The 24206-nt window shown below is 51.0% G+C and overlaps 1 long non-coding RNA gene across 3 annotated transcripts in view; it reads right to left on the minus strand.

Annotated features, from left to right (window-relative positions):
* LOC119845351 overlaps nt 1–24206 on the minus strand; it is a 56267-nt gene that overhangs the window by 17966 nt on the left and 14095 nt on the right. Inside the window, exon 1 of one of the 3 annotated variants that reach the window (XR_005289574.2) lies at nt 4389–4522. The exons of 1 other annotated variant lie outside the window; for it this stretch is intronic. This is a non-coding gene — a long non-coding RNA (uncharacterized LOC119845351). Of the gene's footprint in view, nt 1–4280; nt 4523–24206 lie in introns of those variants that run through there. One more of the 3 variants, XR_005289573.2, reaches the window with a different exon arrangement.

Genomic DNA, 24206 nt, shown 5'->3' on the forward strand with positions numbered 1-24206 from the left:
CATCTGCCTCATCCCGTTTATGCAGCCCTGCCTCTTCCTCAGCGTGCCAAGGGCAGGGAAGATTTTCACAGCAGCTTTGCAAGGGTGCTTTAACAAGGGTCCCTGAGACCACCAAACTGGCAGGGTAGAGAGAGCCCACTGGTGCCACAGGAGCAGGGGGCCAGCCAGAGTCCCCATAGCAGGCCAAGGTTAACATCCGGCATGGGCAAGGAGCAGTTCTTGCGGGGACAAGCAGGAGGGGTTATCATCGGGCCTTTTCATTAGCATCCTACTGCTAGAGCTTGCTCTCTGTGCGCGTCTGCTGGTGAGGGACTGGGGTGCGAGGATGGGGGGTTTAAGATACGTGGATGAAGGCAGAAGCAGATCTGTAGTGAAGGGCAGGGGCAATGTTGTTCTAATAAAGCTCCTTGTTCAGTGTTAGAAGAAATTACCTCTTTGTGGGCTGGGGAAATGGGCAGAGGATTACTAGCTACACCTTTGCACAGGAATGCCATTTCAGATGCTAACCCCCTATGTGTTTAACCCCTTTCAGTAATGCCAACACCAAGTGTCCAGAAATAATTAATCAGGCCTCAAAAACCATGTTTAAAATAAAAAGTTTGGGGTTCTTATTCTTTGCCTTCTGATTTCTGAGTCTTTTGAGTGTGCTCAGATCGCAGTTTCAAGCTTTTCTCTGCCACCAGGAAGGCTAGCAACTTACTTTTTTTATTTTGTAAATTAAAGCCAAGATTCTCCTGTAGTCACCTGACTCCAGGAGCTGGGGCTTTAAGGGGGACAAATATCACAAAAGTCACTGTCACATTAACAGAATTGGCACTAGATTCTCAGCTCTTTGGGGCAGCAACTGTCTTTTGTTTTGTTTGTACAGCACCTGGCACAAGGTCTATGAATAGGGCTCCTAAGTGTTGGCGCAATATACCACCACACTGCCCAGGCTGGTAAAATGGGTAACGTTCCCCTGCCCCCCAGAACCACAGTCTCAAGTCTGCCCTCCCCCAGACACCGATACAAATTAGCTCCTTTTTATTCCCATGTGGCAGGTGGGAGAAACTAAGGCAGAGAGGGACATTAAGTGACTCCCCCAAGGTCATACAGCGAGTCAGTGTCAGAGCTGGGATCTGTACCCAGCGTTCCTGGCTCCCAGGCCTGTGCTCAGACTACACCATGATCTCGCTTACACACCCATCTCGACACCAGCTGGATCCTGGAACAGAGCATTTCTGTTCTCCATGGCAGCTGGCTCCTTTTCCTGCCCTTTAGAACAAAACCCACCCAGCTCTCAGCTCCGCTCCCCTGCCTGCAGGGAGGCTGAGTGCTTTCATATCTTCATATATTGCATGCTCAGACAGGACCATTGTGGTCATCTCGTGTGACCCCTGTATAGCCCAGGTCACAGAACTGCCCCAAAATAACCCCTAGAGCAGATCATTTAGAAAAACATCCCATCTGGGTTTTAAAATGGTCAGTGATGGAGAATCCACCGCCACCCTAGGTAAATAGTTCCATTGGCAGATTACTCTCACTGTTAAAAATTGATGCCTTTTTCAAGAGGCTCATTTGATATTGCACATGTCCAAGCCATTACATGAATGCAACAAACAATCCACCCCAATGCCTCATTCTTTGCCTGGGGAATTACGGCCCGGGCCTTATCTCCTGAATACCGACCCTGAGCAGGGCATTTCGGATCTGCCTGGAGGAAATCGGGGGTTATAAACAGCCAGAACTCTGACCTTGCAGAGCCCTGAATGTATAAGCTGTGCAGAGACAACCCCCACCTGCTTTCCAGCCCTGCATTTTTAAGAGAGGCAGCAAACACCTAAGGGTACATGTGAGAGGCAGAAATCCCCAGATGAGGGAAAGTGCAGCAGAGAGACACTTGAAGGAAATGACAAGAGGTTGCTGCTGACTAGAAAACGGGATGTTTAAAATCATTTTGCAATCTAGCAAAAGCCCGATTCACTACCCAGTCAGCCAGCCCAGAAGGCAGAGAAAGAGAGAGGCTGAATTGATTACTTTGCATCTTTAAAAAGCTCCATTAGGAGTCTCAAAACTAATGGGGAAGCATCTTTTTAAAAAAAAAAAAAATCACCACATGGTAAAGAGGAAAGTCAGGTCAGTCTCTCCGGGAGGGGGTTGCTGCTGGCTCATTGCTCGAGGGGGCGACAAGCCAGGGTTCTCCCTACCAATTGGCAAATCTCTTTGCTACCCTGAAGTCTGGGCCTTCTCCAGCTCCTCTTGGAGCCACTGGCAAGAGTGCCCCAACTGTGCTCAGTTCAACCCTGGGCGGCTGAGCAAGGACCGGCATAGGTTAGCATCCCAACTGCAAACCATCTCAGGTAAGAGAGGGGCAGAGGAAGCAAGCTCTAGTGGTGAAAGTACAAGATGGTGAGCTCTTTGGTGTAGGCACTGTTTGCTACGCTGTGTCTGTACAGCGCCTAGCACACCGGGACCCCGATCTTGGCTAGCCCTTAGGCACTGCCCTAATAAACGGGATGAACAACAACAAGGCAGAGTTTGGAAACCTGCGTCCTAGCCCCAACTCTGCCCTGGACTCCCTGAGCAAGTCACTTCCCCCATCTATTGGGAGGCCTCCGGCCCCACTTCACACAGCCATCCAGAGCTGGGGTTTGCACAGAGAGCAGGATCAGGACCCTCATTTGTTAAAAGGGGCCTAGCCCTTGAAGTTTTCCTCCAAGAATTATAGGAGGTGCAGAGGAGTTTATGGGGGTGGGGGCTGATGAGCTTCTGGGAGACTACTACATTGTTTACAGCTCTGTTGTACCCCGGGGTATCCCACAGCTATGGTGCAGGCCCGACAAAACCTCCCTGCTCTAAGTGGCTGACATGAAAGTGGCACAAGAAGGGCCGGAGATCACATGCTGACCCCTTCACAACAACTACCCTGGAAACACCCAACTAATCAAGCAGAGACAACAGCACTGAGCGACCGCAGGATGCCAGGGTCCCACGCCTACCCCCAGCCTCCCTGGCACTAGGGACCTGGCACAGCAGGTGTGACAGAGACACCCCGACTAAAGCAAAACAACTGATTTCAGAGAATAGTTCTCCTGCTCCTTCTCCTCAACCTCCCACTCCATCTTCAAAGGAGGTCTCTGGGAGGATTGATTTGCATTGCAAGAGGGTGGGCTGGTTTCACACCTGTTTGGCTCCCCGACCTTGGCTGGAGAGGATCCTTCTCCTTGCCAGCCCCTTCAACAAAGTGCAGACTCTTTACCTTTTATGAGTGCAATCAGTAATGTACGTCTGGCTTCCCGAAAGCTCCCTTAACAGCTTAAGAGGGCTGTAATCATGGCTTCACTCAAGGAACCTTTCTCCTGCTACAGAGGAGCCCATCAGTTATTCCCTTATCACTTAATTTACCCTCCTTAGCAAAGATGCTTGAAAAAGGGGGTCATGTCAGAGAAGCTGCAATTCCACCTGGGTAAATCCTCCATACAGGAGCTCAGGGTCAGCCCCCTGGTATCACAGTCAGCTACCAGCACTTGCTGATATATATGGGGCTGTTTTCGCTTACCCCAACCAACAACAAAAAAAAAAAATCTTGCCTTAGAAGGCACAAAACCTGCAGCTTCTTGGTGGCTTCGTTACAAAAAGGTCAGTTTGGGTAAAATCAAAACAAAACGCAACAGCAACCGAACCTCCACACTCAGCTCTGGGGGTTTTCTGGTCCCTCTACCATAACGCACAGCCCCACACTGAACGATAACATCTCCTGGGGGCGCAGGTAGGAGCGTTCCCCGGGCTCAGCTGCTGCCGGGAACTCCACTGCTGAGAGCCGAACTGCTCTTTGCACTACTGGAGAGCCTGGAAAGTCCAGCCAGGATCAGGACCCCATTGTGCCAGGCACTGCACAGACACATGCTGAGAGACAGGCCCTGCCTCAAGTTGCTCACAGTCCAATTAGAAGCAACAGACAAAGGCTATTTCTTCACTGCAAGAATAGAATAGGTGTGTTAGCTAATTTCATGAGAAATCTTGCTGTAAAAGCCCAGCAGAGGAAGGCACTGTTCTTTTTACCCTGATAAAGCCATTTCTGGTGAACTCCAGGTGTGTGGAGGGGTGTAATATAAACCTCAACTAGCCACTGGGTAGAAACTACCTGTGCCTTGTCCCCACCAGGCAGATACCTAGAGATAGCTACTGTGGTATACAAACCACCTATTTTTGCAGTGAAGACAAAGCCAAAGGGTGGGTGGGAAAACCAAGGCACAAAGGGGGAAGTGACTTGCCCAAGACAGACAGGGCTTGAGTTGCACCTTGCTTACGCCATCTTTACAGCAGCATAGCTCTACCAACGTCAATGGACTCGTCACATGAGAATCTGGCCTCACAGTGCTTTGACTCCCAGGAATCAATCTCCTTACCTTCCCCTCCCCATCCTGGAAACCCAATTTAAGAGGCTTATCTGCTGAGAATTTGCTCTGAGCTTCATTTCACATCCAACTGGCTCAGCACCTGCCTCCCTGTTGAGTTTTCTGACCACACTGTCCCATCGCTAATTGATTTGCTCAGGTGTGGCAACAGCTGCTGCAGTTCAGGCTGCTTTAATCAATTACCCACCCAATAAAATCTTGTCAGTTTCATTACTCCCTCCCCTGTGATGCAGAGGAGCTCTCTGAAAGCCTGCAACCCTAGCGTGCTGTAAATCAGGCTAAGGGGGCTCCCCCTTTAAGAGAGACTTTATCGGGCTATAACCAGGCCTGAGAGGAGTGACTGCGCTGTGCTTTTGTCCTTTTAACCAGGTGGTTTACCCTGATGTTTCCCTGGGATCTGTATCCGTTTCACTGGAAGTCTTTGTAAAGTATTTCACAATAAGGTTAAGATAGAGGGGCTTGTTAGGGGCTATTATGCATTAGCAATGCCCCTTTGGAGAGCTAGGTTCAGATCTTGGGTCGCCCGTGCAATGAGTTCAAAGGGCTCAGCCTAGTCCCTAGGGGACAATGCAAAATCTCACCTCACAATGGCATAGTGGCAAGCCCGGGTTTGACTCCAGGTCTCATGTTCTCGGTCCCCAGGCAGGCTAGGAGAGCCGTCAGTGCATGTAGACAAGACCAAGCTGCTAAAGAGGAACAGCAGAGAGCACTAATAATGAAAGGAAGCCGAGAGCCTCTCTCAGGTCCTGATCTGAATTACACTGGTGTAAACCCGGGGTCACTTCACTGACTGGTGGAATGATTCCAGACTTACACCATCATAACACAGATGGGAAGCTGTCCTCCTGCTGTGAAAATTACCTGTGTCTGCCACTCGTACATCCTCCAGATTCTCTTGCCCCCTTGTCCAGCCAGTCACACCAATAGTGTGCTCCAAGTCACACTGCTAGAAAACTGCATTATTGAATGGTTAACTCTTCCACGCTGAGGCATGTCTCATGCTCAAAGCTGGGCAGAGATGAGGGAAAGGAAGGGCGGCCCGATTTGGGCGAGATCCAAAGCTAGGGCAGGTCCAGCCCCCAGCGTTCCTGACCATAAATCTCACACCTCAGTCTCTGGGCCCTGATCAGAAAATGACAGCCCCTCCCAGACAACAGGGGCAACACAATGAAAGGTTCCTCAACCTGCTCTTAACCGCACAACCCTGCATGGGACAGGGGGGAGCATCTCCCAATGCCCATGCCAATGGCCTGGCTACATATTCCCCACCCCACATGCTGTGGAGAAGCGGCTTACGCCAAACTGCGTATTTCCGCCTATCTCAAGGAGGTCATTATCGGCTCACCCTTGGTACCTCCACCGAAGTACGGAGGGAATGTCCTGTGTTTGGTTCCCCCCCCCTCCGTCCCCGAGAGGTCTGTGCATTATGGGAACCGCCACAGGGAGGAGGGAAGATCTGGCCCCCTTTGCTTCGCTGCAAGGCTCTCTCAGTTTTATCTGCTGTGCTGCTTGCTGGCCGCTCCCCTCTGTAGCTGGCAGCATCCAGGAAGTCTCAAGCTGAGCCTCAGGAAGGGGGCAGAGGACTGTATCTGCTCTGTTAGTTTCTCAGAAGGGGCTTTTGCAAAGGCAAATCATAAACGCAGGCCTCTTGGTGCAGCGCGATTACAGGGAGTTAGCCATCTAAATACCTTTGAGATTCCGGGCCCTCATGTCCTCAGAGCCATGTCCTTTCATTTGCTCGGGTTCCTTCCTAGCCCATCAGCTGAAATAAGTGGTTGATCTTTTTGCTATAGTCTGGGGACAGGCACAGGAGGGACACAAGATGATTTTGGAGCCAGGACTCTGAGCTGAGACCTGGAATAAATTCCCAGCTCTCTGTGTGACTGCACTGCTCCAGCTGTGACTCTTACAGCCAGATCACCACAAGAACTTCGCTGTTCCCCAACACGCCGGGTTGATTTGGGATTGTGGCCCCTCATTTCTCTGTTCCCACAGGTTCCGATCTGTAAAATGAGGCTAAGAAGAGCTCCTTGGTCTATCTTGTCTGTTTAGTCTGTAGGCGCTTTGGGGAAGGAACTGTCTTACTCAGCATCTATACAGGACCCAGTCTCATTTGAGGCTTCTAGGTTCTACCGTACAATCCCAACAGTGTTACGCTACCTGTAGTCCTGTCTGAGTGCCTCTGCTTTGGGCTGCCCACCCCCTCTCCTATTATAGCAGGGCCAAGGCTCCTTTTTCATTGTATCCTATTCAGAACATTAACCTTTTGTGTTATCAACCAAACAGGGTGGCCAGCTGCAGCCAGCGACTGAATTACCCTGCGAAAACCTGCAGCAAGAGTCTAAACCGATCCAAAGAAAGGATGGAGGTTGTGCAATTTTTAAAAGACATGATTTGGTGCTGGACACCTTGATCTGATTAAGTGGCAATTGAACGGAGCAGCCAGCTCTGTATCTGTCCCAGTAGGTGTTGATACCACACTCATCACCAAGGTATTTGAGCATCCAACCTCACTGAGACAGTTATTTTCTGCCTACTCATCTCAGAGCCACTGGCCCATCTTAGGTATTTCTCATGGTCCCTACGACTCTGGTATCTGAGCACCTCACAATCTTGTGTGCAATTATCTTCACGACACCCCAGTGAGGCCTGCAGAGCTATTATTCCCATTGCACAGATGGGGATCTGAGGCACAAAAATTAAATGACTTGCCCAAGGTCCCACAGAAAGACTGTGGCAGAGCAGAGACTGGAACAGGGATCAGCGAGTTCCCCGGCTAGCACCACGAACTGGTGGTTAAACCCCAAGACAAGGGAGGGGTCATCATGAGATGTGGTTTCTATTCCCAACTCAGCCACTGAGCTTAGACAAGTCATCTCATCTCTCTCTGCCTGTTTCCCCATTCATAAAATAGGGATGATGACACTGACCGACCTCCAGTTGTGCAGCTGACTTCATTCATGTTTCTAAAGCACTTTGACAGGGTGAAAAGTATTGTCACACCATCCCTGCCCATTAGCCTGTCTGTCTCCCATACACCTGCACCTGGAAGTATTACTCTGTTCTGTGTGTGGTTTTCCTTCCATTCTCTTTGACTTACTGGTTTTGTTTCCCATCCCCACCTGAAAGCAGCAGTCCGAAATTGGAAGTCACAGCTGTTGCAGCCCTCGCTTTACTCTGTAATTATATATCCCAATCTGTTGCTATGCAGTAGAAATGATTTCCGGCCATCTGTCCAGGTCCAGTTCCCCATGGTAACTGGGAAGGAAGGAGACCTCCTGTGGGCGCCAGGCCCGAAGCATGAAATCCATCCCTGCCCAGCTTCCCTCAGTAGATGCTCGCTGTGAATCCATTCCTGCCTCCGGTACAGCGACACCAATGCTGAGAGAGGCTCACTGAACACAGCTGAGACAATGGATCCTTAGGCAAGTTAGTCCAGGGAGCTTCCCGGCATTGAGTCGGGCGTTCCCAAGAGGATCTCCTGGTTCAGTCAATTACCAGGAGCTGAGACGGAATGAATCTGTTACTGAATCACAAGGCAGATGTCGTAATGGTCCCTGGAGCAGGGATGGAACCAGAGACCTTTGGCACCAAAAGCCTAGGCCTTGAGCACTTGAATTAACAGAGTCAGCCTTATTTGCTACATCGGTATTAAGGTTTATAATCTTTTCATAGGGCAGCCACTAGAGCGCAAGATAGTCACACCAAAGACCTCGCTCCCAAGGACCTCAAAGCAATTTGCAAATATTAATGGAGTCTCCCAGCACCCCCTGCACACTGGGGAACTATACCAGATTCCCCTTCTACGGCGGGTGAATCTCAGGCAGGGAGAGAGGAAATGACGCACCCAACACACTGCAAAGCTGGGAGTAAAAGCCAGCTCTCCTAACCTCCAGGCCTGTGCTCTAACCCAGGAGTTCTCAACCTTTTTCTTTCTGAGCGCCCCCTCACCATACTACAAAAACTCCATGGCCCAGCTATGCCACAACTGGTTTTCCGTATATAAAAGCCAGGTCAGCGTTAGGGGGTAGCAAGCCGGGGAATTGCCAGGGGCCCCATGCCACAAAGCTAAATTGCTCAGGCTTCTGCTTCAGCCCCAGGTGGTGGGGCTTGGGGCCCCGGGCTGCACTCCTGCACGGTGGGGCTTTGGCTTTCCGCCCTGGGCCCTAGTGAGTCTAACACCGGCCATGCTTGGCAGACCCCCTGAAAGCTACTCATGGTCCCCCAGAGGGCCCCGGCACCCTGGTTGAGAACCACTGCTCTAATCACCTTCCTTTCAGGTATGCCATTCTCTCCAGTAGGGGGTGCTGCTTATCCCCGAGCATGGTGCTCTGCCCCCCTCTAGTGGTGGTAGGGCCAAGTATAGAGATTGACGAGTCTGCTACAGCCTAGCCTAGCCTAGCCCTCACTGAGGCTCCTCCTTTGAGATCAGACATCCCAGGTTGCATCTGTGGCTGACAACCCACGCGTGGGTGCAGCGTTACAAGCAGCGCCACACCGAGAGGATGTGGTTCTGTATCCGCGGGCTGCTGGTGCTTTACACCTGAGGTTGTCACCCCTATAAATAAGAGAAATTATATATGGGAAAGAGAGAGACAATCTTTTACTGGACCAACTTCTTGTGGGGGAAGGGACGATGGTTTGGAGCTTTGCAGCGCTCTTCTTCAGGGCTGGAGAAGGAAGCTACTCGTGTGTCCAAGCTAAATAGAAGGTCGGACATGAGGCGTTCACACATGTTGTAGACGTCCACATTCCCTGCTCCCAGCAAAGATTTCCTGGCAACCGAAATAGGCTGAGCAAGCCGTTGGAGAAGAGCGAGTCGGGGTTTTGAAATCGGAGAGTGAGGGACTGGATGTGTGGGGAGGAAAGGAGGCCAAGATTACACCAAGATTATGGGGTTGGAAGACAGGGAGGAGAGCGGAGCTGTCAGTTGAAATAGGGATGAGTTCTTATTCATTGCATAGGAAACCTGTCATTTAAAAGGGGAAAGTAACAGTATTATTGCAGCTTAACCAACCAGCACACAGACTGCTGTATGTGCACCAGGATACCCTCATGCAATTCTGAGTTGGCAGCGGCTGGTTGATGGGGAGAAGCCCCATGCAGCCGCTCTGCACAGCGATGTTAAGAGAGCACCATCTCCAGGTGAAACTGCTGATGGAAGAATGCAATTACCCTAGTTGTGATTTAACAAGGACGCTGGGCCTCACATCACTTACTGCACCAGGAAATCTTTAATGGCCATGAGTAGCTAAGATCTCGGTTATATGTGTAATCCCAGACAGCACCCCACAGCACAGCACCCCCTACTACCACGCTGGGGTCATTGGAGTCAGCGCTGACCCAGAGCAGAGAGCACCCCTTGCTGAATCACCCATGCTGGTCCCTACTGCACAGCATAGATTCCACTGGATCTCTACTGAGATAGTAGGATCCGTGATTAGGGGAGGGGGATAGGGTGACCAGACAGCAACTGTGAAAAAACAGGACAGGAGGTGGGGGGGGGGGGTAAATAGGCGCCTATATAAGAAAAAGTCCCAAAAAACGGGACTGTCCCTATAAAAACAGGACATCTGGTCACTCTAGAGGGGGATGCCACTGAAAGAATGGGGTCCGTGCTTGTGGAGATGAAGCGTGAGTGGTGTGGCAGATCGTGCTGAAGAGATGGGGAGAGTGCACCTCTTTAGAGGGGGAGGGCACTGGTGGGGGGCCAGTTCCATAGAGAATCTGGTTATGGGGCAAAGGGGTTGGGGATAAATTGGCGGCGTGGCTAGCGGAGCATTGCTGAGAGCACCAGGGATGGCTGCTGAGAGTGGTTCATGCACTGGCAGAATGGCAGAGCTGCCCACGGATACCAGAGGGGTCTGGGAAGCAGGCTAGGGCTGGAACACTTGTCTGTCCTATGGAAGTTGGCCGGGACTCAGCCCTGCATGGCCCCCTCCTCCTCCACTCTTTTATTAGTTTAAACACATGGATGCATGAAAAATAAATGTTGCTAGAGAAAGACAGTGATAGAGGGCTGGAAAGCAATTAGCATCCAAAAAGGCATAATTAGTGCTCCGAATGCAAGCAGCAGAGAAGAAATAAAGTAGCATTCGGATGCAATCAGGGTCGTGCCTGAATTACAAACCGTTAGCTGAATTGCTAATTAAACGCAGTGTGTGAATCACGTCTTATTAAGGGCCCAGTGCAGGCTGGGAGAGCAGCAGCCATGGCAGGATGAAGGGTGTGAGGAATGGCGGAGATGTGTAATGGCTGAGGATTGCCAGGGGTGATATTTACAATGGTCTCGCTAGCCGCCTGGCCCCACAATACTTGGTGCTTCGCCCAGCCCAGCCAAATGATACAGTAACTTCAGCCAGGCTACCATCTCTGTCACTGCCAGAGTGCCTTCTGGATGCAACGGGTGCCAGCGCTGTATGGGAACGAGCACACATGCAGAACTTTAAAGCACCTACTGGGCCTTGTCTGTGTGCTCCCTCCCAGCTCTGCTCCAGCTCCCATATCCGGCAACTCTTGCTAGCCCTCCTCTCCGCCTGTCCTGGCTAGATCTGAAAACCCCTGATTTGGGCACAAAGAGGAGGGAGCAGAGCTTCCAAATCTACACATGGTTGAATGTTGTGATTCACCTTTATCTCCATCTGTGAAGTTCTGGGGTGCAATCCAGACCAGTGAAGGCTTGTGTCACTGCCTGTCCTGCCACAGTGGGTCCCTCACCATGCTTTGCTATTGTAGCTCCCAAGCTGGGCCACTCACAAACAGCCTGCCAGCATGCAGGTCACCCCCTGAGAGTCTGTGTATAGCTGCAGACCTGGTCCAGTAGCCGCACCCACAGCAGCCGGTCAGCAACATGCCAGTCACACTCTGGCTCCCACCAGCCTCGGTACCACTTGCAGTGTGATCACAATACACTCCCAGTCCTGAATTTTCCCAAAAACTTGTGTTCTGCACCGTCCGGCCCCATCCAGGACAGTTCAGATATTAAAAGGTCCGTTGCCCCTGTAAAGGGTCAGTATTCAACACTTTGCTACTTTAACTGGAGTTATCAAGCAGTTCAGTTTAAACACAGCACTGGATTAATTTAGATTAAAAATAAAACCAGCTCATTTAACGACAAAGGGAGAGATTTGAAGTGAGTATAGGTATAAGGCATTAAAGTCAGAAATGGTTACAAGAGAAGGAAAGAGAAAAAGCTTCCTAGTAACTCAGTCTTAACAAGCTAGATCCGGTTCAAGGTAAAATCCTCACCCCATGTTCCCAGCAACGGGGCTGACCCAATTCTCAGGTCAGGATCTCTCCCCAGCATAAATGCAGACTCCAGGGGTGCTCTGGGGTTGGAGCACCCATGGGGGGGAAAAAGTGGGCACTTAGCAAAAGTGGGCCCCGCCAATCAGCTCCTTCCCCACCCCACCCCAGCACTTCCCGCCTGTCACAATCAGTTGTTCAGCGGCATGCAGGAGGCACTGGGGAAGAGGAGCAGGGGCAGGAAGAAGTGGGGGAGGGGGCAGAAAGGCCCGAGGTGGGGGGGTCGAGCTCCTCTTGGGAACTGGGGAAGTCAGCGCCTCTGCCCCCCAGAGTCAAAGGGCTGGTTCCTTTGTCTTCCGAGATGAGAGAGCAATAACCAGAGGTGTTTTTACCCCCCACATTTACAACCCAGTCACCCTCTGAAATGCATGTTCCTAAGAGTTACCCCGAGGTCAAGTTCATTCCTGTCATGAGGAGGGAGGAGACATGGAGTCTTGTGGTGAAAGGTGCCATGTTGTTTATTAAAACGCAGATCACTCTGTTCCTGCCCCCCTGCACTGCCAAAGAACAACCACTTGTCAGGCGATGGCCCATCACTTTGATGACACCTGGCCAGAGGAAACAGCTTCCCCTTTGTCTTTGAGAAATCGGTTTACCCCCTTCCAGACATGTCTGGTGAACACTGTGTAGTCATCATTTCAGCTTCTGTTCATAATTTAATATCCATTTCACACAAGAAAATTGGTGATCAATGCGGTGTTCATTTTTAAATGATACCTCACAAGGCATATTTTGCACAGAGCTTATTACAATAACATGCAGGGTGTCAATACAGGGGCGCTTTTGGTCACACTGTCTGTCTCTTATCCTGTGCTCTTCACTCTGATATTTGAGCACCGGCCTAGGTATCACCCAAACTGATTCTTTACACAGCACCTCTGCATGCAACTGGTGTCTTCTCTCCCTCTCATCTCCCCTCACTGCATCATTCACCTCATCTCCCTGCCCACAATAGTTTCCCTTCTCCTAGGAGGGCCCTTAATCTCTCACACTCCCTCTTGCTGCAGGGATCTTTGTGACTAGATATGGGCCTGAACAGAGTCCCTGGCTCCAAACCTGGGCCCTGGGTCCAGATTTGCCTCTGAGTGGTTAGCTCCAAGTTCTCTCCATGAGGTGATGAATGCAAATATCTCCCAGACACTTGGTTCCTTCAGATTAGAAATGCCCATGTGTCCAGGAATGCTCGGATCATGGGGGATAGTTTGGCCCTTTGGAAAGAGGAAGAGCTTGGAGGTGGAATTCCCTCCCCTCCTTCCACTTTTCTCCATCCCGTAATATTTCTTTCCCACTCTTGCTGGGCCCATCTCTCATTACACATCTCAAATCCCTTGTTCCTCCCCATGCTCCAATCTCCATCGTCTTGGTCTCTCATTACCCAGAACAGTTAGCATTCTCCTGGGATAACAATTAGACACAGCAGCCTATGAAACATCCAGTTAAGCAAAGGTATTTACTACACAGACAAGGGCAATTAACAGCAAACGTCCAGTTCCAAGGGTCTCATTAGCAGCCTTAAACATGCCCATCGTTATTAACCATCCAACATGAAGATTTAAAGCCTGTGCAAAATGAGACATTTTGTTGGCCATATGTCGCCGGATGGAGCCTGCCATGCAGCCAGGACTAGACTCCGGCCTTCATAGCACCACTCCCCGTTCATCTCGTAGCTTCAGAAAGCAAATCTCCTTCATCCCTGGCCTTTTTCAGCCTGAGTGGTTCGTCCAGACTTGGGGTCCAGTGGGCGTTCCAGCTGGAGGTGAAACTTGGCGATGGGCGGGGAATTCTTGGATGCAGGTGTGTTCATTTACAAAGAATGTACCACGTCCCGGGTCTCTGAGCACAGAAGGAATCAAAGAGAAGGAAACAGCTTCATGTGGTCACAGCAATCTTCACCTCTGCCCCATAACCTCTTCCCGGGTTTCTTCCGGAGCCAGCTATTGAGTTTTCTGCTGCTCCTTCAGGCTGTCTGTTTCTCAGGCTGTTCTCAGTTTCTGTGTGCACTCTCCCCCCCCACACACACACACACCTGGTCACAACACCCGGTTGGACCCTCCGCCCACCTGGGGCTAGTTTCTGGCCAAACTGCTAGGCTTTGATTTAGCTGTGGCCCCGTAACAGTCTCGTACCCCTGTCTTAAATGGGGGAGTCATTCACACACTGGTTTGAAGGCGATTGTAACTCAACCCATTCCCAGGTCTCCCCCAGCTCAGACCACTCATTTCTTGTTCTCAGAGTAGCAGCCGTGTTAGTCCGTATTCGCAAAAAAGAAGTGAGCTGTAGCTCACGAAAGCTTATGCTCAAATAAATTTGTTAGTCTCTAAGGTGCCACAAGTCCTCCTTTTCTTTTTTGCGATTCCTTGTTCTCGCACTCTCCTCCCCATCTCAGGGGGCTCACATCGAGACTGTAGCTCAGGCCATGGTTGTCCTTGGAATCGTCTTCCTCTTATCAGTATTTATAGCACAGTAGCACCTATGGACCCCCGCTGAGATCGGGGCCCCCTTGCGCTAGGGATGGGCCAAACTTCAAGAAGAAGAGTAGCCTCATTGAAGTCAATGGGATTATTCATGTGCTGGAATTAGGCGCAAGCTTCTGTACCTTGCTGAATCGGGGCCCATAAGGGGTAACGGGACAAACTGAAGATGGGGGAACCCTTCTAGATATCTGGAAACCCTTCCCAAAGCAGGGAGCTGTTAGACTTTGGAATAGGAGGTGCTGGGAACGCGTCAGCGAGACTGAACAAAGCACCAGACCCTACCCCCTGCTCTGGCCCCTTGGGAAGGCAGGGACGAGCTAAGCTCAATCTTTTCCAGCTCTAATTTCTCTGGGTATGCTCACCAGGGTAGCTCTGCCTGCAGCAGGCCCACATGGAAAGGGGAGAACTGCATGCAGCAGGAATCTCGGGGCCCCACTCTCCCCTCTAATCATCAGCCTGTGTCCTCGCGGGAAGGGATGGCCTTGCCCATCTAGCGATAATTTAATGCCATTTAAGCCAGGAAATGAAAACTAACTGGCTTTAAAGAGTCCCTGTCCTGCCTGCTGCTCCTTTCGCTCTTGTGCGCGGGGAGGCACTGGCTGCCGATATGGGGACAAGTTCTCCCCTCGATTACAGAGACTCAGCCCTCTTCGGATGACTGACATTGTCAGCTCTTTGGGCCAGAGGCTTTTAGTTCTGCATCTGTACAGCACCCAGAACAATGGGGTCCTGGTCCAGGATTGGGGCTTCTACGCACCACTGCGATCGTAATAAATAATTACAAACTACACCAGAGAACAGGACATGTGACCTTTCCACAAAGGTGACATCATTTAGGGAGCACATGGGCCAGGCTGCACCCCTGCTGGGACATGTAAAGGGCTGGAGAACTCTGAGAACCCCTCCGTGCTCCACGCCCCCCGCTCTCAGGACTACGCAGAGGAATCCCTCCCCGGTGGGCCCAGCTGGACCTGGTGCGGTCAGCGCAGAGAACAAGCCGTGGTGTGATGTGCAGCTTGGGATGCTCATGACCCCGAGATCAGCTTTGTAGCGCAAATGAAGAACCTTCCTCATAGTGCTAACAAGGCAGCTCTGCTCCTCGAGGAATTGAGGGGAGTTCTCTGTTCTAAACGCTGACAAGGCAGCCGCGGTGGGGAGGAGATATCCTCTGTCTGACGCTCATTCCCTCTGCCTCCTCCCGCCAGCTGCCTAAACCCACGGCACTTGCGGGGCTGAGGCCCGCCTCCCAGCTCCTCCTGACTCTGGTGCGATCAGAAGGATGCCTCATGTCACCTGCCAGCAGACCCCAAAAGCGCAGGCATGTCAGAGCCCAGCACATGGGAGTGAAGTCAATGACGGCTCAGTGGGGAACACAGCGAATATGCAGAGAAGTCCCTTGCCCAGCCCAGCCCACAATTGTGTTCATAGCCCTAAGTACAACAGGGGCCTGATCCCTGGTGAGGGCTCTCCACACAGCCCCAACACATGTCACGAATAATAGTCTCAGCTGGTGTCTGGTCTCAGAGGAAGGTGCAAGAAACGCCTTAGTAGACAATTATGGAATAACTTGCTCTTAGAGGCTAGAGCATTGGATTAAGACTCAGGAGACCTGGGTTCTATTCCCAGCTCTGGCCTACTGGGTGACCTTCAGCAAGTCAGTTCCTGCTCTGTGCCTCAGTGTCCCCATCTGTAAAATGGAGACATTGATACTGACCTCATTGGTAAAGCACTTAGAGATCTACTGACAAGAGCCCTATAAGAGTTAAGTATTATTATCCTACTTGATATAACTGGATGGTCTCAAGACATATAAGAGTGTAATCAATCACACGTGATGCCATGATATTATCTTTGGACACGACAGACAGCCATATTGCAGGAATACTGTTACCTATCAGCTCTGTGTTCTTGGGGAACTAGGGCACAGTATCCAACCTGTCTGACTCACGAAGGACCCCCGCCCCCAGCCTGTGCTTGAACTAAAACCGATCAGAAGAAAGACTTACAAAAAGCAACAAAAAGGCCATGGGAGACACACCTAACCCCTCCAGACAAGGGTGACAGGACTAAGACAACTCCCCTAGCCTCATTTGCATCGGAGATGGGACAGGGAGGCATCTCCATTAGCATACAGAATGGAGAACAGAGATTCCAAGGCAAGAACCACCCTGCACTCTGGGACTAGAAAAGCAGGGAGGCACTGCATAATGGGGGATCTCTGCTCCAGATGTTAATGAACCCATGCCTGCACACACCCAGCTCAGTAGTTATCAGACCAATTCTAGTAATAAATCCTTTATCGGTATCAAAAATACAGAAGCTGCCTAATTGCATTGTGAGCTCCCCTGAAGGAAAAGCGCCCATATCCAGGAACGAGCAGTTCCTGTTGTCTGGCCTGAACAAAACAACTGTGGTATCATCCCTTGAGCCATCAGTTTACCCATAAACAAATCTAGTGTTCTCCCTTGAAGCATTGTTTTTTTCCCTACCAAAAACCCATACCCACGCTCAAGTAAGTGCTCTGATGCCTGGATCCAAAATCTTCATCAGTTCCATTGGAACTTCATCTTCTCCTGACTGATCATGCTGGGGGCTCTGCCTGTCTCCAGCACTCCAGCCCTCAGCTACCACCACCAGCCGGGACCCCAGACCAGTTCAAGCTTCACGGAGTGGTGAAAACCCATCTCTCTCTCAGTATAGCTTTCTAACCCTGGCTTGTGTAATCAAATTTAAACTAGATTTAATATTGTGACATTGTTTTGTTTGTTTGGCTCCCCTTGTATGGTTATTACCTGGCAATAAATAACTTTTATGGTTAAGCTGGTTGTTTCCCTCCCTCTCTCTCTTTTTTGGCTTCCCCATTCGCTCTGCAGCAATGCTCCTCGTACCTAAGCTAAAGATCCCTGCAGCGCCCAAAAATCCTGTGGGGTTTGCTCATCACATGGGTTACAACCAGCACATTTGTAACGTGAAAGACGGGACAGGGACATTCTGAACCTGTAGCATAGGAGGGTGGCAGATTGAAAGTGCTGCTCAACCCAGCCCGCTCAGGCAGGCTCTGTTCCGGTGCAGTGCCCGTGGCATATGAGGGTGACAGCTTGGAAGTGCTGTTCGACGAAGCCTGCTGAGGCCAGGGGTCAGCTTGGGTGTGCTGATTGACCCGGTCCGCTCAGACGCACTCTGTTAATGTATGTGTATATATATATATATAATGTGTGTGTGTGTGCGCGCGCGCCCATCTGATTTTGGGGCTGGAGGAATCCAGCCCTGGGGAACCTAGGTCCTGCAGGATAGCTCCATTGGGAGGGAACTTGCAGAAGGGAGAAGTAGAGCTCCCTATGAAAACACAAGTGACACAAGCAGTACATTGATAGAATTACAGAAACCTCACCCCCCAGAAGAGTAACCATAAAACATAAGCATACCCCAAAGTAACAGGCAAATCTGGTAACAGTCCAACTCATGGTCTAGGTGCTGCACAAACATGGAACAAAAAGACAACCCCTGCCCCAAAGACTCAGCCTTGTTTTCTTCTTAAGTGCACGAAACTCTTGGCCTCTTCCAGCAGTGAGCTCGACAGGTATATAGTGTGCAACTTCGTGGCGCAGGAAAGGAGGTAGAAGACTAGTTGTCAGAGTGGAAGTTGAATAGACCAACTTTAGGTATTGAGTGAGTGTAATAATGTCACCCCCTAGTGACGGAAACTAGAATAAGGAGCCTACTGTGAGAGCTAAATTGAGGAGATTTCTCCTTGGGCTCAAGTGGCAAAGGCCCGTGCAGGAGCCGGGTTCCAGTCCCAGCTCTGTGGGTGATTTCTCTGCTACTCATGTCCGCTCTCTGCAGCTCCTGGATTCTTTCCACCCTGCATTGCAGAGGGGAGAAAGATCAGAGCCATGAGATGTTGCTTCCTGTAAACAAAGGGAGCGAGTGCCTGCCGCCATAATCCCCACGCAGAGAAGGTGCTTTGCTGCCATGCGCTGGGATAATTAGCAGCCCGCTTGCCAAGTCACACTTCAATATATGCCACAGCTTTTCATCAGGAGCCGGCAAGCACAATCCGCTGACAATTAATTAGCTATAATTAGCAGGATTCACCTCATTCTGACAAACTGGGCAAATATTTTCCCAGGGAGCTCTGCACAGCGTCCTGCCCTGGCACACAGCCGGGCCTCCCGGTCCCGCTCTCAGCGAAAGGAGAGAAACTGAAATGCTAATCAATGACCCCGTTTCTCCTCCCCACCAGATGCCTTCTTGGCCTCTTTGCAGCCCTGCCTCTCAGCCAGGCATGTCCCAGCTCACAGGCGGGTGGGGAGGCAGTTTGTCCCTTGCAGATTCTAAAGTTGACACCAGGTGAGAGGGTTTCCCAGAGAGATCTATGCTAGTGCCAAACAGGCAGGGTTTGACTCAGGATAAAGCCCTGAGAGAAGGCGCATAAGAACTGAATGATGTAAAAAGACATACTCCAGGCACTAGCTTTCTTTCTCTGGGGCTGGGCCAGGTGTGTGCAGGGACAAGGATGGGTGCATGCATCTGGAAGTGGAGGCGGGCGTGTGTAGGGACTAGGGTGGGCGTATTTCTATAGGACAGGTGTATGATGGTTGGGGCTGGTGCACAGGTGTTGGGGACAAGCATGTTTGGCTGAGGGTGGGAGCATTTCTCTAGGACTGGGGAAGGTATGTGGGGCTGGTTCATGTATATGGGGGTTGGGAGCAAGCGTATAGGCCTGACAGCGGGGGCATTTCTACATGGCTAGGGCATGTATAATGGGGTTGGGACAGGTGTCCACAGGGGTGAGTTGGGTGCATTGTTATATGGACAGGGCAGGTGAATGCAGGGGAATCTTTCTGCCGCCATCCCTACAGGGCCCCAGCAAACTTTACCACTGATTATTTCTTCTGCATTTAGCTCAAATTTGGATTTGGAAAGCGGGAAAAAAAAAAAAAAAAAAAAAACCACACAAGAAAGGCACTGCTTCTCCTTTGAAGGCAGCTTCTGCCACAGCCGCTTTGTCTGGCTCAGGCAGGGAAGCGAGGCTCCGGTCACGGGCCCAGGCTGCTTTCATTGCGCACACACAAAAGCACTCTATGTTGCAGCTCCCTGTTTAATCAGATTAGCACAGCAGGAAGGTCAGCGCCCACAGGCGCACGCTCAGCGGCTAAGACACCACCAGCAGAATCCACAGGGGGCCGGCTTCATTATTCAGATTTTAATAAATTCAGACACGTCTCTTTAAAGTTCTAACAAGTTGTTTCTTTCCCACCGGGGACATTCTCCCCCACATGCTCTCTCCTTTTTCCTTGAATTCATTTTTCATTTTCACCATCTCACCTTCTTTTTTAAACCCCGGTGGCATTTTTATAAGAAGAGGGTTTTGACCCTGTCTCCCTAACTGGGATCCCCCTCCCGCCCCACCTATCACTGCCTGCCCAGCTCCACCCCAGAGGTGGCTGCATTTCTGCAGCGCTAGGTGAAGTTTGTGAAGCGCTTTGGGATCCTTCCAGGTGAAAAGCCCTGCACGAGTAGTAACAGGCCCTCATCCCCTTCTGCCCCAGGGTCTCCTACCACTTTGCAAATACACAGTAAGGGATCCCTGGAGGTTCTCTCTGAGGTAGAGGAAGCAGATTTGCCTGAGACTGCAGCAAGCCAGTGCAACAGTGGGGAAGAGGATGCAAACCCCTTCCCCACAGCCCCTGCCCCTCTCTTGCCCAGTGCCCTTCTCCACTGCAGCATCCATAACCAACAGGGGAGAAGAGACCAGCACTCCGGCCAATCGCAAGGGTTTACTGGGTATTGAAAAGGAGAGAAGGAAGCAGCGAGGTTACGGGCGATGTGCACAGACAGCGGGGCTGGTGCAGCAAGTTATCTGAGCAGTAAGGTACAGGGCCAAGGTGGGTAGTGGGGCTAGTGAATTGTGAGGTATGGGGCATAGTGCAGGGCAGTTAAGTTAGGGGCAGAGTGCAGTGCCAGAAGGATGAGGGGCAGTGGTGTTGCCGGACATTAAGGAGAGGGGCAGAGTAGAAGGGCTGTGGGGTCACGGAGCGTAGCCTAGAGCCTGCTTGGAGTGGCTTCTCCCTCAGCCTCTCTAGGTTCACCCTTCTCTCAGGGCAAGACTTAGAGGACTCTCCCCTGGGATCCCCCAGCTAATCCCAAACCCAAAGTACAAACTTAACCCTACTTCTGCCCTCCTCAGGCTTGACCCTTCATCTGAATGCCTCTCTGATCCTCCAGGCTTCACCACGGGAGCTTGCTCCTCCCCACAGACTGCCCCATGTCTCTTTCGCTCCTGGCCTCATGGCCGACACTCCCTACTCAGGAGAAGATCCCAGAATCAACCCTCCCCCAGGGCTTCCTTCTTGGCCATACCAGTCCCTCTACTGCTGACTGCAGAATCAGCTTCATTGTTGATTAGGCCTGGCCCACCCTCCAAGTAGGTTAACTGGCCTCCTGGGCCCAAATTAGCTCTTTCACCACCTGTGTGGGGGTAGACCCCTCGTCGCAGTCCCTGTGTATCACGTCTCTCCTGAGATTCCCAAAGGTAGGGAATGTTCTCATCCTAGCTTGCTGGGTGACCTTAGACAAGTCACTTCACTTGCTGTACCTCAGTTTCTCCATCTGTACAGTGGGGATAACGATACTGACCTTTTCATAAATGCACATTGCATTTTATTGATGAAAAATGCCCTAGAAGAGCAACGCATTAGTTTACAGATGGGGAAACTGAAACATACTGCTCAAGGGATGCAACCCCGTGTCCCTAGCCTCTGTTTGCCAGAAGCTGGGAATGGGCGACAGGGGATAGGTCACTTGATGATTCCCTGTTCTGTTCATTCCCTCTGGGGCACCCGGCATTGGCCACTGTCGGATACAGGACACTGGGCTAGATGGACCTTTGGTCTGACCCATTACGACCATTCTTATGGAAGGCCACCCAGCGAATCAGTAGCAGTCAGGGATGGACCAGAACATTGGGCAGGCTCTGCAGGAAAGATTGACAGACTTCAGCCCAGTTCCTAGTGACCAAGAAATCCCACAACAACCAGCCCTGACTGTTGTCTAGGATTGACTAGGTCATTGACAAGCAAGCCCAGGGGTGGTCCCTCCAGGGTCAGACATGAGGCACATGGGTGAGAACCAGTGCATGGGGAAGCTAGCGCCAATCCTTTCCATGCTGCACCGGGCCTCTGCATAGACGCCATCAGTCTGCAGAGTTTCCACCAGCAACATCATTCACACCCACAAGCAGTTAGGGAGGAGGGAAGAGCCGAGGACCCAAGTCTGAGCCTCTCCCACACAGCTCCAGCTTCCATGGAGCCAGACTTTCAGAAGAACTCAGCCCCCAACCTGCTGAGACCCAAGTGAAAAGCTGCAGGTTTATTTCAGGGCTTCAGTGTGAACTGATCCCTTCTGAAAAGCTAGCCCGAATCCTGGGGGCTGAGCACTTGGGAAGCCGGCCCTGAACACTTTGGAAAATCTGGCTTCATGGGCAGGGCTGTAGCTCCGCCCGGCAGTGGAAAGTTCTGCAGCGAGAGGACCCAGCCATGAAGGCTGACTCAGAGCGGAGCCTAGTCCAGGCCCTGTCTTAGACCAAGAATCTCGCACACACTCGCTGAAGATCATCAGCATTACCCTGAGAAAGGGCAGGCAGCCTTTGCTGGAGGCCAGCAGCGGGGAGAGACCTTGCGAGCGCGGAGGAGATTCAAAGGGAGATCTTCATCAATTTTCATAAGTCTCAGCCAAGACATCTGAGTCAGTCTTACGTGGGTAAGGGGCCTTCCCAACGACATCAAAAGCCCTGTTTGAAAGGCACAGGGGGGCAGGAGCAGGAAGAGGAGGGAGGACAAGAGGAGATGGAAGAAAGCGAGAGATGAAGAGCAGAGCGACGTGTATTTTGAAACTAGATTTACCACAGTTTTACAAGCATCTGGGGCAAGAGCGAGCAGCCTGAGAAACAGAGGATAAGAAGGAGCTCAGTGCAGACTGATTCTCACTCTCTCTGGCCTTCAAAGGAGCCTTTCAGAATCAAACACTGGCACCTGACACTCGGCTCTGCGTTTGATCCTGCCCTTTGGTTGCACTCCTCTCCAATGCTGGGGTGTGGAGTTCATGCCACAAGGGACTTGGATCTCACTCACACAAGACAAGGGTGTGTGGCAGGCACCTAGCTTGCAGCTGGCAGGTTGGCGAAGTTGCAGGCTCTTTCCTCTCGGATCACCCTGCTGGAATGCCCTCCCCTCTAGAGATCAGGGGCAGGCCAAGGACAGACCTGCAGATCCAGAGGTTGCCCAGAAATCTGGCAGCTCCCCCACTGCGGCAGTCACTTCTCTCTGCAACTCCCATCCTGACTCTGGGCCTTACCCAGCCACTGACCAAGAGGCCGGGGAGAATTTACCAGGGAATCCCATTTCCCATCACCAGGGTGGAGGAGAGAGAACCAGGGTCAATTGTGGGTTGGCACCAAACTCCAATATGGCATTTCCCTGGTGCCAGCTGCAGGTTCGTGTCATGAGGCATTACTGGAAGGAACCAGGTCTTCACTGCACCTGTATAGGGCCATGGACACCTGTGGCGCCCAATCAACAATAAGGATAATTCCCTTGCCCAGCTGTTCATCACCACTACCTGCTGCAGTGCCACCCAGATGGCACCACAATCTGCCATGTGCAGACTGGAGGCAGGTCAGCTGTCAGTTGCCGTGGGTAATTCCTGGGAAACGGAAGCATTTAAAGGGGCCTTGGCACGCTTATTTTTATGCGCAAGTTAACCGAAAAGGCCCTGAGCTGCCACCTGTGGGAATGTCACTTGCCCATGTGCTGCTGGTGCCCATGGCCAGCAAGGAAAGCCCAGGAGTCTATCTGGGTGCCAGGAAACAATGTGGACCTGATTGTTTATGCCACACTCAGATGGGGAGGAGGCTCCCTGGGGCTGGGGAGAGTCACCAAAAGCTCTTTAGCAAACTAAGTAGTCCCGGGATGGGTCCCCCCCAGATCAGTAATTGGTTACTAGATAAGAAACAAAGAGTGGGACTACACGGTTAGTTTTCAGAATGGAGAGAGGTAAATACCAGGGACCCCCAAGGACCTGACCTGGGACCTGTGCTGTGCAACTGATGATCTAGAAAAGAGGGTGAACAGTGAGGTGGCAAAATGTGCAGATGATATTGAGTTACTCGAGATAGTTACATCCAAAGATGACTTGGAAGAGTTCCAAAGGGATCTCACGAAACTGAGTGACTGGGCAACAAAATGGCAGATGAAATTCATTGTGGATAAGTGCAAACTAATGCACATTGGAAAAAATAATAATCCCAACTATACATACAAAACGATGGAGTCTAAATTAGCCGTTACCACTCAAGAAAGAGATCTCCGAGTCATAGTGGATAGTTCTCTGAAAACCATCCACTAAATGTGTAGCGGCAGTCCAAAAAATGAAGAGTGTTAGGAACCATTAGGACAGGGATAGATAATAAGACAGAAGAGATCATACTGCCTCTGTATAAATCCATGGGACGCCCGCATCTTGAATACTGCATGCCGATCTGGTTGCCCCATCTCAAAAAGGATGTATTAGAATTTGAAAAGCTGCAGAAAATGGCAATGAAAATGATGGGGGGATGGAACAGCTTCCATACAAGGAGGTACTAGCCAGACTGGGACTGTTCCGTTTAGAAAAGAGATGAGTAAGGTGGGGGGGGGGGGACTTGATAGAGGTCTATAAAATTATGAATGATGTGGAGACAGTGAATAGAAAAGTGTTATTTACCCTTTCTCATAACATAAGAACTTGGGGTCCCCCAATGAAATTAATAGGCAGCGGGTTTAATACAAAAGGAAATAGTGCTTCACACAATGCTCAGTCAACCTGTGGAACTCATTGCCAGGGGATGTTGTGAAGGCCAAAAGTATAACTGGGTTCAAAAAAGAATGAGATAAGTTAATGGAGGATAGGTCCATCGATGACTATTAGCCAAGATGGTCAGGGACGCAATGACATGCTCCAGGTGTCTCTAAACCTCTGACTGCCAGAAGCT

Source organism: Dermochelys coriacea, chromosome 19 (genome assembly GCF_009764565.3).
Source record: "Dermochelys coriacea isolate rDerCor1 chromosome 19, rDerCor1.pri.v4, whole genome shotgun sequence".
NCBI classification, from domain to species: Eukaryota; Metazoa; Chordata; order Testudines; family Dermochelyidae; genus Dermochelys; species Dermochelys coriacea.